The following is a 12,888-nucleotide window of genomic DNA, read 5'->3' as shown; positions in this document are numbered from 1 at the left end:
AAGTGCCCTCGAGGAAGAAGCGGAGAGGGCAGTTGGGGGACTGGCGTTGAAAGAACCAACTAAACCCACCTGACATGGCGAGAGATTAGGGGATTTGGGTATTGAGATGAAGGAGCTGTGAGAGGAGGTCCTGCCCAGAGGGAAGGGAAGGAGTCGAGCATAGTTAGGAATAAAAACATCCACATCTAGAGGACAATGCTGTATGGCAAACACATATTTAAGATATGTGTCAAAGACTATTAAACTTAAAGGTAGAATCAGTTGGATTTGTCCCAGCTGTTCCTAAACGCACCACAAAGATAGTTGATTGTTGAGTCTCATTTCCAGGATGTCAAATAGCCACATGCTGAGGGCTGCAGGGTCTCTGCAGATACAAGACACTAACACGCCTTTTCTCCCTCTCCAGTCTCCCTCTCTGTCTGTCTCTGTCTTACGTCTTCTACCTCGTTTCGTCTCACTATGTCTGCCATGTGTGATGTGCACTGATAGATTCAAATAAGTCTTGTGATTTTGGACGACGGCGAGCAATGATGCAAAAATAAAAAATAATCCGTTACTCCCCTCAAATGCATGCAAACGAACGGGTTGACTGATGTGGCTTCTTAAGGGCCAATATTGATCACGATTATTAGAAATCAGGGAGACTAAAAAACGACACTTGGGACGGAAATTAATGTGCCATAAAAATGAAACTGTCTCAAAAATTTGAACAATCAGTGATGGAATAAACAAAGTACAATTTACTCAAGTACTGCTCTTTGTACTTTTACTGAGAATATGGAGTATTTCCATATTCTGCTACTTCACACTTCCTCTCCACTACATCAATACGATAACTTAGGTTACATGTTATTTTGCAGATTCAAATTATTCAGTGTTTATAGGCTGCATCAGAGCCAAAGTAGCACACTTTTCATATTAGTTTATTTTATCGGCAATCTGACAGAAACATCACTGATACCAATAATTGGAAAAATGCTGAAAATTGACCCGATAACTGGCCAAGGTCAATAATCGGTCTACTCTCAATTGAAACTAAAGTAACGACCTGTTTTAAAAAATGTAAGGAGTAGAAAGTACAGATGTGTGTTCAAATGTAGGGAGGAAAAGTCTAAAGTTGTCAGAAAAATAGATACTCAAGTCAAGTACAGATACTTACTGAACACTCAGTACAGTAACAAAGTATTTGTACCTCGTTACTTGCCACCTCTGCCAGAGTCAAATAGTATAACACAAAACAAACTGCATGATATGATTATGAAATATTTAAAAATAGAAGGTGAAGTTCCCTCAGCGGCATTTCAGTCTTGTTTGGTGCGTCAGTTGTTAGAAACTGAGGTAAGGTGAGTTATTGAGACTTGATCCCTTTTGTGTGAGAGGGGAATGTAGAGAACAACTGTTCCTGTTACTGATTCAAGTTCATCAGGCTGAATGACGCACAGTGTCACACACACACACACACACACACACACACACACACACACACACACACAAGCGTTAAACCTGGTTCCCAGAGATAGATAACAACCCTCAAACCCGACCTCTCCTCCTGCCCTGTCCAGGCAGAACTGGCTGCAGCCACCCAGAATACAAAACTGGTAAAACACTAAGTGATTAAGTAAGAGTTACATAAATTGGCTGCATTCTCTCTCCGGGCAACGGACCCTCTGTGCCACACACACACACACACACAGCTTTGACGTGGACACCGACAACTCAGTACAGGGAGACGCACCAAAGACTGCCTGAGTGCTGTTCACACGGGTGTGAGAGAGGTTCGGGCAGGACAGCAGTGTTTGGAATCAGACAGCAGTTCATGATGAAGCCGCTCGGTTGAAATGAGGCGATTGTGCAGCTCAACCACTCATTGCTGAGGGCGAATTGCACCCATTACCTTCTCTATTATTGTCTCAGAACAGGCCTGTGTGTGTGTTTGCAGGTGTTTGTACATGTATGAGCAGAAACCAGCCCCTCCTCTGTAAGCTATATATAGTCTACTCTGCTATGAATGTTTAACGCTGCTCATGCAAACAGTTTGTGTCTTTGTTGCCTTGAAAGCGAAGGTGTCGTCAGTAGTGGTGTGCTGCGTTATCTCAGACTGCAGTGGGTTATGTAAACCCAATTCCACACAGTAAGGAGTGGGAAAGGGAGGGGAGGGGGAGGCACTGCTACACACAGTCAGCGCTGACTGATGGGGGATGAGACAGAGGGGGAGGGCTGCAGCATTTCCCCCTGTTTTTGTTCGTTCTCCCCCTTCATCTCCTCTTTCTCTCTGTATCACTTGTTTCTCCCAGACATCCCGTCTTCCCAGCGTCACCGTCCAGCCCGGACCTGGACTCTGTAACGTCATTTCTTCTGTAGAGAAAGAAAGCTCAGACAGTGACAGTGACAGAGACGGAGCAGAGTCGAGAGGAGAGGGTGTGTTTTGTAATCCTACAGCCTTGCAGACACACACTGAAAAACTCTTGAGTCATTCGGGGGTAACTTGGCCACTGTTCCGCCTATTCTGCCCGAGGGGAGACAGCGGCTTCGCTAGTTTCAGGCCAGGAGCTGCTTGAAGTGTACAGAGATGTCTGAGCCCTGGTTAAGCTGAGTGCCTGTACCTCTATACCACACCTGTTTTTGATTGGATGCTCAGACACTAAGTTTGGTGCCGGATTGTGAGATTCTTGCACACCATTTCAAGACACTGTTTTTTTACCTCCATCCAGTCTGGGGACAGAAAATATTACTCTCTGCGCCGTATCTGTTTAGTCAGTCTCTGAGCTCTCCTCCCGTCAGTAAACAGTTCCGGATCAGAACAGTGGCTCTTGCCCCCCGGCTCCACCCGGCCCCTCACACAACACTAATAAACATCTTTTATTGTGTTTTGATAGAGAGCCCCCTGGTGGCAAAGTTTACATATTGTAGGTTTAAGTAAACTTTTTAATGCAGGACTTTTACTTGTAACAGAGTATTTTTACACTGCAGTATCGGTACTTTTACTCACATCAAACATCTGAAAACTTCTTCCACTACTGTGTTTACTAACAGGGTTTATTCTCTTCAACCTTTTTTTTTCCACTTTTCTTCTTCTTTCTCTCTTTAGATTGAGGATATTTGCTTGATTTTGAACTTTTCTCCTCGTTTTGGGTGAAAACCTCTTTATGTTGTGTGTAATTTATTGTCTGTCATGCATATTTTTTTGTTATATTTTCATATTTTGTTTTGTCTCATTAATATACAGCAATGTTTTTAAAATACCATAAAAAATGGCGTTCAAACTAAAGCTTCGCTCCCTGCAGAGTTTCTTCAGAGAGGAAGTGGAGTCAACTGAAAATGGATGCTGTGTTATGTTTGGAGGGTTATTGTTTGGCTCTATTTATTTTTTTCTCTCCTGGAATCAGAGGAAATCACAAACCTTTTGCACTAAACGTCAAGAGAATACAGATTTAAGGAGGAATCATTGCAGCTAAATATATTACAAAGTCTTTTTTTCTTAATTTAATTCAGTTAATTCTACAAACTACCTCAACAACAGCGTAAAAACTCTGTGTACCCTGACTGTATTTCAGAGCTCGGTGCCCTTTAGCCCTGTCTCAGTATGTCCCTTCCCCCTGCTGGTGCTTATATAAGAGGCTAATAAATAAAATAGAAACACAATACTCTACTCTCACCACGGGATCCTCAAACATTCACACATGACACTGGCTCAGAGACTGCAGCGAGGGTCTTAGCAGGAACATTTTCCCTTACGCACAAGCAGGTGTGCATTATTTCACACACGCTTTTACACACAAACACGACTTTAACAATTCAGTTATTTTTCCTTCCGACCTCAGCGATTTGGGTCAGCCTGTTCTGCCGAAGGACCGGCGCTTAATCTGCAAAACAACGGGTTACCTTCAACTGTGAGCGGCTCTGTGCACAGATTACACTTGAGCTTTTCCAAAAACAGACACAGAGAAAAAAAACAAGCAAGGTGACACTGAGAGCCAGACTCACTCTTCTGCCTCATTAAACACAGAAACTGCTTTGTCCCCCAAATGCACCCTTAATAACTGCATCATTATCTACTGCATCTGTGATCTATCTACCCTGCATTATGTTTAATAGTTCATATTCTGATTTCATTCTAATCCAATGCATAGATAAAAACCCTGTTTGGTTTGTGACACTGTGAGCTCACGGGGATGGTGATTACAGGCTTGGTGGTTTGGTTTCCTTTTTAAAGGTTTGACCTGTGTTCAGCGGTCCATGTGGACAACATTTTTTGAGTCCAGGTTCAGACAAACCCAAGCACATGAAATGGGTTTGTTCACAGTGCTGCAAAGTCATTAAGTACATTTAAGTCGGCACTTAAACGCACAACAAGGAACTTTTAACTGGTTATGAAACAGTCTTAATACTGATGCCTCTGTATGACCTACATAAGTAAACAAGACCGTCAGAGAGAAGACTGGTCGGTTAATGCCTGCCACTGGGTCAGATTCCTCCTGAAGTCATGTTTGTGATTCCACCGGCCCAATGCTCACTTTTGACCCGTTCCCCCGAGACCTACGCAGCCTCCTGTTGGCTTCTCTTCAGATTGTCTCCCCGTCTTATCTAACCCATTGTTCCGATTTTTTATTAAATATTTGAATTACTATAAAGTACCCTGGAATGTAAAAGGGTTCTCCATGGAACCCCCTGGATGGGTTCTAGATGAAACCCTTGGAATATAAAAGGGTTCTCTGTGGAACCACCTTAGTGGATTCTCATTGGCACCCTTAGAAGGTGAAAAGGTTCTCGATAAGAGTGCAGAGTTATGGGGGAACCATTACACCATTGAAACGTTCTCTGTAGAGCCTCTGTAGGGGATTTCTGGGTGCACCTTCACAGCTGGTTCTAGGTAAAACTCTTTATGTTAGGTTCTCAGTAGAACCCTCTGAAGGGGTTCCAGGTCGAACCTTTATAAAAGGGGCGACCAGGAACCAAAGAGGAACCTCCTATGGGGACAAGCTGAAGAACCATTTGTAGTTCTAGTTATCCCTTGTATTTCTAAAAGTGTAGACCAGTGGCAACTACATTACCCAGAATGCAACTTAACCACTGCTTCACATCACTGGAGGAAATGTATCAATGCATGTGTAGAACTGGTTGAGTTTCCCTTTAAGTGAAGAAACGGGACACTTCCTCCGTCCTGGGCTGGTTGAGAAATGGTTAACAGAGGACGTGTGATTACACACAGAGCAGACGGTGATGTGACACAGTTCCTGACCCCAGCATCATGCCTGCATCTTGTGTAAACAGCTTGACATGTGGGATATTACAGAACATCAGGTTTGGCATAAAAGGGTCCTAAATAGGTCAGCTCCTTGTTAGCAGAACATGGGTTATGGGCTGTAAAACTGGCATGATTGTAAAACGTTTACACTGCAGTAAGCCACATACAGTAATGTCAGTAAATTGCCTGGAATATCTGCAACCTTTCTCCAGAGTTTAGGAGGTCAAAGAGTGTCTGATTACCAGACCTGATCAACCCCTAACAGACGGGTTTCTCCGCATTTTTCAGGCTGAAGTAAATACTGGTTGCACAGTGTGAAGGCTGCCAAAAAGTGATTGGTTTCCTAAAAACCTCACTTCCTCTATGGTATTCAGTCTGCCACCAGGCTGGGTCTTACCCAGAAAAAAGCCCCTAAGACGGAAGACAAGGGGCTTGAGAAATGGCCCAAAAGAGAGCAGGAGATGGTAAAAAGGTGCTGAGGTCAGGTGTGGGCAGAGAGCTCACTCAGTTTCCCCTGGCTTGTGGTATTTCAGAGCCTGGTGCGACTCACAGCACAGTACACCCCACTTCTGACCTTCAGTTATCTAACCAGCCTGCCTGCAGCAAGACAAGCAAACTGTCTCTCTCTCCCTCTCTGTTTTTTTAATCTCTCCTCACAATCTTATTCGTCTGTCGTCTACCCCCTGCCTCTCCACCCTAGTTAGATAAGCCTAAGCATTTAGAGCAGGATAATAGACGACTAATGTACCGTCTTTGCATTCGCGCAGACTTTGGTTGAATAATCAATTTAGTTTAATTGATTCCTGATTGCCTGGAAACCAGCTTCACTTTCGGCCTAACTACTTTTGTTTTTTTATGGATAGATGTTTATTAACACTTTCTATGAAGACGAAATCTGTGGAGTATTATGGGAGCATTCAAAGTGTAATTTCTGCAATCTATGGATATGTTGAAACTTTACATTTCTTTGTGTTTATGTAATTTTCAATTTTAAGTTGTAACAACACATAAAAACCACTTGGTTAGGGTTAAGAAAAGATGATGTCTGATGTCTTTTTGTCGCGATAAAAACTCTTTAAACTTTAAACTTTAAAATATCCAGTTGTTCATAGTATTTAAATGCTGTCTTGAACTGAGCTCACTGGCTTGCCGGCCTACAACATGCCAATGATGCTACATACACTAATAAGACCCAGTTAGGAAGCAAACATGGGCGTCCTCATCATCATCATTTCCAACAATCTCAATTTCTGCCGGGGAGAAAGGAGTTCTTCTGTAGGTCAGCTTCAATGACCTAAATGTGAAGAAAAAGCTTTGTTTTAGGAAATACAGATGCAAGATACACTGTAATTTATTCATCATTATACAGCATACTGAAATAAAAGTTTGTAAACTCCTTCATGCTACACAAATTACAGAACATTCATACAGTTATTTATATACAAATAAACACGTAGTGCATCTTTTGAATCTGTGTCAGGGTGAATGTCAGCTGCAGCAACAAGGTGGTGATGATAATGTGGTCGGCATCTTCATATTTAAAGTGCGACACCTGGGAAACTCTGTCCATCAACTTTGGCTGTGTACGAGCACCAAGCATCGATATTAGTCCACCTCTCCTCGTCCAGCCGTAGTCCTGCACTCTGTTGTTTCAGAACACGGTCCGCCCGTCGAGTGCAACAGCTTGATCTGAGATGTCGCGTTGGAGACAGGTCTCTGATTTCACCTTGTTTGGCCGGCCTGAGTCCCATTTTGTCAATTTCCTTTTAGCCAGGAGCAGCCTTAAACCATGCTGGATTAGCATGGCTCTTGCACTGACTCTCTTCCTCCCTGGGGTTGTCGAGCTGGTCAGGTAGGATGGTTGAAAAGCGCTGTGAGCTGTAGGTTCGCTGCCATTAGTCCAAAACGCCTGCTTTCTTCTCCAGAGATGATGACAGTATTTCTGCCATAAGGACTACATGTTTCAGCAACAAAACGAAAAAATGACAATTAGAAAGTAACACTATGGTAAAAAAGGTAACGTTTTATCTGTCGCAGCTGAACTGACGTCCCAACAGTTTTTAGTACATAAGTAGAGGTCTTGATGTGAATACAACACTGAAACACATCTGAAGAGATCTGAATCAGTTACGTGTTGCAAGAAAGGCAAGTTCACATTGGATTTGATACAGTGGCGCTCCTCTGAAACACATTTTAAACTATAAAGTATCACAGCAAATCTTAAGGTTTTTCATCCTCCCTGATCACACAGTCCCCGGGGAAACATTATACCCCCTTTGGGACACTTTCATTAAGATGACTGCTTTGATTAGTTGATGACTGACGACCTGGCCTCTGTTGTCTGTCTCCCCTCTGGAGTCTGTAGTTATGAAATCAGGCTGTGAGACTGCTGCTGCAGAGAGAGAGAGAGGCTTTCTGCTGAAGCTATCACCTTTTCCACACTCAAAACAGACCCCAGACGGAGAGGGAATTATAAAATGTGGTTATGATGAAGTGTGTGTGTGTGTGTGTGTGTGTGTGTGTGTGTGTGTGTGTGTGTGTGTAAACCTTTCACCCATTCCCATCTGTAGTCTCCAGGTAACAGTTGCTTTCAGTTCATTACCTGTTTCCCCACCCTGACTCCCTGTATGTCTGCTGCTGCAGTGCACAATCAACACTACAGTCAGCCATCTTTTCCTACATATAAATACATCCCCATGTTGTGTTTGCTAACTTTGGGAGCCTCTGTGAATTTGTACATTATGTTTCTGGTGTTCAGGAACTGTAACTGTAAGGTGAACAGCATGCCGTAGGCTGCTGGTTATGTAATAGTCTATATGGTGGAGAAGCATTGAAAGCAGAGCTCAACAGCTTTAGTCATGTTGGGACTGTACAGCGACTTGTCTCGTTGCAAATCCGAGTTACCCCTGAGGCCTGACTGGAGCTGCGTGTCAGCCCTCAGGTCCCTGAACTCTCTGTACTTCCCGTTCCCGTCTTCCGTCTTTCATTGCCCTGTGGTTTCTCTAGAACTCGTCACCATCGTAACCCTTATCACTCTTCGCCCTGCTCCCTCACTCTTGTTGGAGTCGGTAAATAAACTGGCAAGGAGATCAGAGATCTCACCCGTGTGCAACATAGACACGTCCACTTGTCCATCCGCCCCTTTTCCATGACTGTAAATCATTATCACCATGGACACTTCCACAAATAGAGCATCAGTTAAATGAAAACGCCCAGTGCATTAGAGAGGAGTCACACACTCTCTCTCGCTTATATCATACCTGGAGTGAGGGGACAATTGCCTGCTGGGTAGCCTCTTTTTGTGGCCCCTCACATGTTCAGTCTGACCTACTTACAGTCCTCTGTTACTGTGACACAGCAAATAAGTACAAACACAAAATGGTTGGATGGTTGAAAAGTCCAAACTGGGTCAAGTCTGGAGTAGAATTTGGAGAACAAAGATAAAGTTGTTCAAAGTTCGAATTCCTTGTAAGCATTAGTGGACTATTAGGGTCCATGTGTTTGCATTATTAACCATGTAAACACTTATTTTGATCGCTTCTATCTGGTTGGGATAAATATATTCTTCTTGCGCATGCTCGCTCCAAAGTGGCACAAAATTACAGCAGGTAACAACACTGGTCTGTGGCTCACACAACTTATTTGTCGGAGGTCTTAAAGGTGCAATTTGTAAGAACTGGCCACCTGTCGAACTGATTATCTAAACAACTCCAAACATAGCCGCTAAGTGCTGCTAACTGTCATAATATACTGGATATCATAATACTGTCAGCATCATCATTGGAGAAGAAAGCGGGTGTTTTGGATTAAGACCAGCAGACTTTGAGACCATCACGGCCCGCGGCATCTTTTAACCATCCTGTTTGGACCGCCCCAGGGAGGTAGAGAGGCAGAATAAGAGCCATGCTAATCCATCTTGGTTTAAGGCTGCTCCTGGCTAATGTCTGGTCATAGGAGAAGGAAATGGACAAACTGGGACTCAGGCTGGCCAGAAAACTTGAAATCAGAGACTGTCATGCCCACAGAGACCTGTCTCCACAACACCATCTCAGATCGGGCAGAGTGCAGGACTAATGCAGGACACTTTAATGTTGTGTTAATGTTCATATTATTGTTTATTGTGTTCTGTCTGAATGTTTGGACAAGATGTATTTTGATGCTTTGGCAACATTGTTATTGAAACTTTCATGCCAATAAAGCCCCTTTGAATTGAATTGAATTGAATTGACTACAGCTGGACGACGAGAGGTGGACTCTGTGTTCATAAGATCGATTCTTGGTGCTCACACACAGTCAAACTTGATGGACAGTGTTTCCGAGATGTCAAACTTTAGATATGAAGATGCCACATTATCATCAGCATCTTATTGCTGTTTACTTTCACCCTGACAGATTCAAAAGATGCACTACGTGTTCATATATATTTGTATATAACTTTTGTAACAAACTTTCATTTCGTTATGCATCCTGTGTGTAGTATAATGACAAATAAATTACCTTGTACCTTGTTACTGCTGCTAACTGTAGCTGCCATTAGCAAGTCAGCTGAGCTAACCATGCAGTAAGCAGTCATATTAGCTGACACGGCCTGGACTGGTGGCTCGGTGCACTGGGGGAGTGTTGGTGTTTTTTACTATTGGATTACCACTTTTTGGGGTGCAAAATGGCTTGAGCCTAGCCGGTTAGCATGCTAATTTCAATAGATATGTCTGCAACAACATCGCCTTTATGGGATTGTATGTCTAATTTTTCAACCATGTAAATTGCTACAAATGGTTATATAGAGCATGTGTGAGATTGTTTTCTTTCAAGACAGTAACAGCTGTGATTGTCCTAATAAACCCAATTTGTTCCATAACAGCTGACCTGTGGATGACTACTGGGGGTGAAACCTCTGGTAAAGCTTTAATCAGTTAAGAGGATTGATCCGTGAGGTAACCCTCCTCTTTGGTGCAGGGATTTTCTCTTTCAACATCATATCAACAACCACAGCTCAGCCCAGTGAGATGCGCGCACACACACACACACACACACACACACACACACACACACACACACAAGAAGAGACCTTAACGTTGAAGTAATCAAATCATCGTTACCTGCCTTAACCTGAGACAAGCAGGCAATGACAGCATGTTGTACGCTGCTAAGTGTAAAATCCCTTGAGGCAAATTTGCGCAATTCCACCCATGACAATCACTGACAGGGATATTTCAGAACATGTTTTCTAACATTTGGAAAAAACATGCACTCAAATCCAAAATGTATGGAAGGATTAAGGATGATTCAATTGTAAGACATCAATGAAAAGAGTAGCTTGTGCAAACTGACTTCAAAAACCACAAACTTTAAATTTAAATGGACCACGTTTTGATCCTAGTTGGAACCATTTTTGATGGTTCTTCAAGGCACCTTTGGGGATTCTTTATAGAACCTCTTGCGAAAGGGTTCTTTGTGGAACCAGAAATGTTTCTTCTATGGCATCGCTCCCAAGAACCATCTATGGTTCCATTTACCACTTTATTTTTCTGCAGTGTGTAATCCAACCAATCTAAAAGCATGAAATCCCCCAAATTAGATACATTATTGTAGATTTAACTCCCAAATATTATCATGATGTAATCAAACCCTAATGATATCGGCACCACCAATATCATGAAAATATTATAATTTGTTTAAAGCGTTCATCACCATGAGTTTTTATATTTGATTAAAGTTTATTGTGAAGACTTTTTTTTTAATGCAGCATTGATGCAAGACCTTCAATTGTACTGGAATATCTTCCATTGTGGCACTGTTTGCAGAGTACATAACAGGCAAGGTGAAATGAATGAATGAGGGACTGACTGACTGACTGAATTAAGAAATGTCAGCAGGCTGTGTTACATGCTGGGAGGTCTAGTCCCTGTCTTAGTGAGGAATCCCCACAGCACGCCTGAAGGGGAAGAGCAGCACATTCTGTCGATGCCTCAGATTCTCCACCAGAGCCAAAGACTTCCTCACACTCTCCAAACTTAAACCCTCTACCTCATCCACTCCTCGGTCATCTGGGTGAAAATAGCTCACCCGGGTGTTAATTCTTTCATCTATGGCTGTTAAAATGGACACACATGACCATCTATGGTCTGCTGTTTTCATTTGTCCTCATCCCTCTTACATGTACCGTTCTCATTTCCTCTTTAATTATTGATCCCTTCATGATGATGCAGGCAAGATGACGTGCTGCAGGTCACCTCCCCGTTTAACCTCTCATCTGTGCTGGTGATGTGATGCAGATGGAGAGCTGGTAAAAATAGTCAGCTCCATATTGGCTCTTAGAAAAGATGTTATGAAATTGAGAGCCCCACCGTTCATCCCATTCATCTATCCTCTCTCCTCCTAAATCTATTCCTCACTCAGTTCTATATTTTTCATGCTTGTTTTCAGACAGCATCATGTCACCTTGGGACTGCAGCTAACAAAACCCAGCACCTCCCCTCCTTGGCCCGTCACCAGATTAATCAGATAGACCACATTCTTGTTGGCCATGACATGTCTCCTTGGTTAAAACCCTCCTCCTCCCCCTCATGAAACCCTCTCATTAGTTTCCCCGGGCCTTTCTGTCTTTTCTGTTTCACTGCGTTACTGTCTGGATTTCTTTTGTTGTCGACCTGTCTGACAGGCGCTCGGTAATTCACTTTATTCCTCAGAATAACTCGCCTCTCCCAGTTCTTATGGTATGTAGGCTAAAGGTTCTCAAGGAGAGTTAAAGCAGGGCTGCAGTAGGAGCTGGGGGGCCACGTAGCCGTGGGAGAGAGAGGATTACACTGTCTGCTGTATCAGCACATGTGGGAACATATGTTCTCAGAGGGGAGAGGGGAGCGAGTCTCACAGATTTACTTTTCATTTCACTGCCACTGTCACATGTACTGTATGTCTTGTTGTTTTATCGTTGGGATGATAAAGGTGTTAACACATTAGAAAAACTCAGTGTTGGCTCAGCTGAATGTCCGTATTGCATGTTTCTGCAAACCACAAGTATGTTAAATTTGTATGTTTCATACTTTACGTAATCATATCAACATTTCAACACGTTCACTTTCCCAACTCATGAAATACTGCAGCTTGGTCAGTAGCTTTAAGCTTCAAACTATGACGCTCAATCCACCCCTCTTGTGTCAGTTTTGCACAGGAATGTCACATTCAAATTAGCAATAAAACACAATATGCACATTCCAGTTAGCTTTTAAAATAAAGTTTGCTGACAAACAGTTCACATATTATGACTTTTGGACTCTTACTAATGTTGTCAAATGGTGGCACTTTGGTTAGGTCTAGGAAAACATCATACTTTGGATCTAAATAACTGTGTTCAGTCCTGTAAGTTACTTTGTAACATAAATGGCATGAATTTTTGACAAGACGTCAGGACAATTTCAAGCTGCGTTTGCGGCGACAGAACCAGGTAAGCCAAATCACAATCATTCCTGAACCTAGCCAAGTGGTTTTTGAGCCTAAACTTAACCAGACGCACAAGCGCTGTCACATCATAAAATTAAAAGATGTAACCTGAGGAAACAACGGTTGTTGCAGAGTGAATTTCCATCTTTTCGGGCGGGTTGGGATGGCAGCCGACCAGACCTACAACCCCAAAGCATCAGTAT

Source organism: Pagrus pagrus (genome assembly GCF_965226575.1).
Source record: "Pagrus pagrus genome assembly, chromosome: 1".
Lineage (NCBI taxonomy): Eukaryota > Metazoa > Chordata > Actinopteri > Spariformes > Sparidae > Pagrus > Pagrus pagrus.
This window is presented reverse-complemented; position numbering follows the sequence as displayed.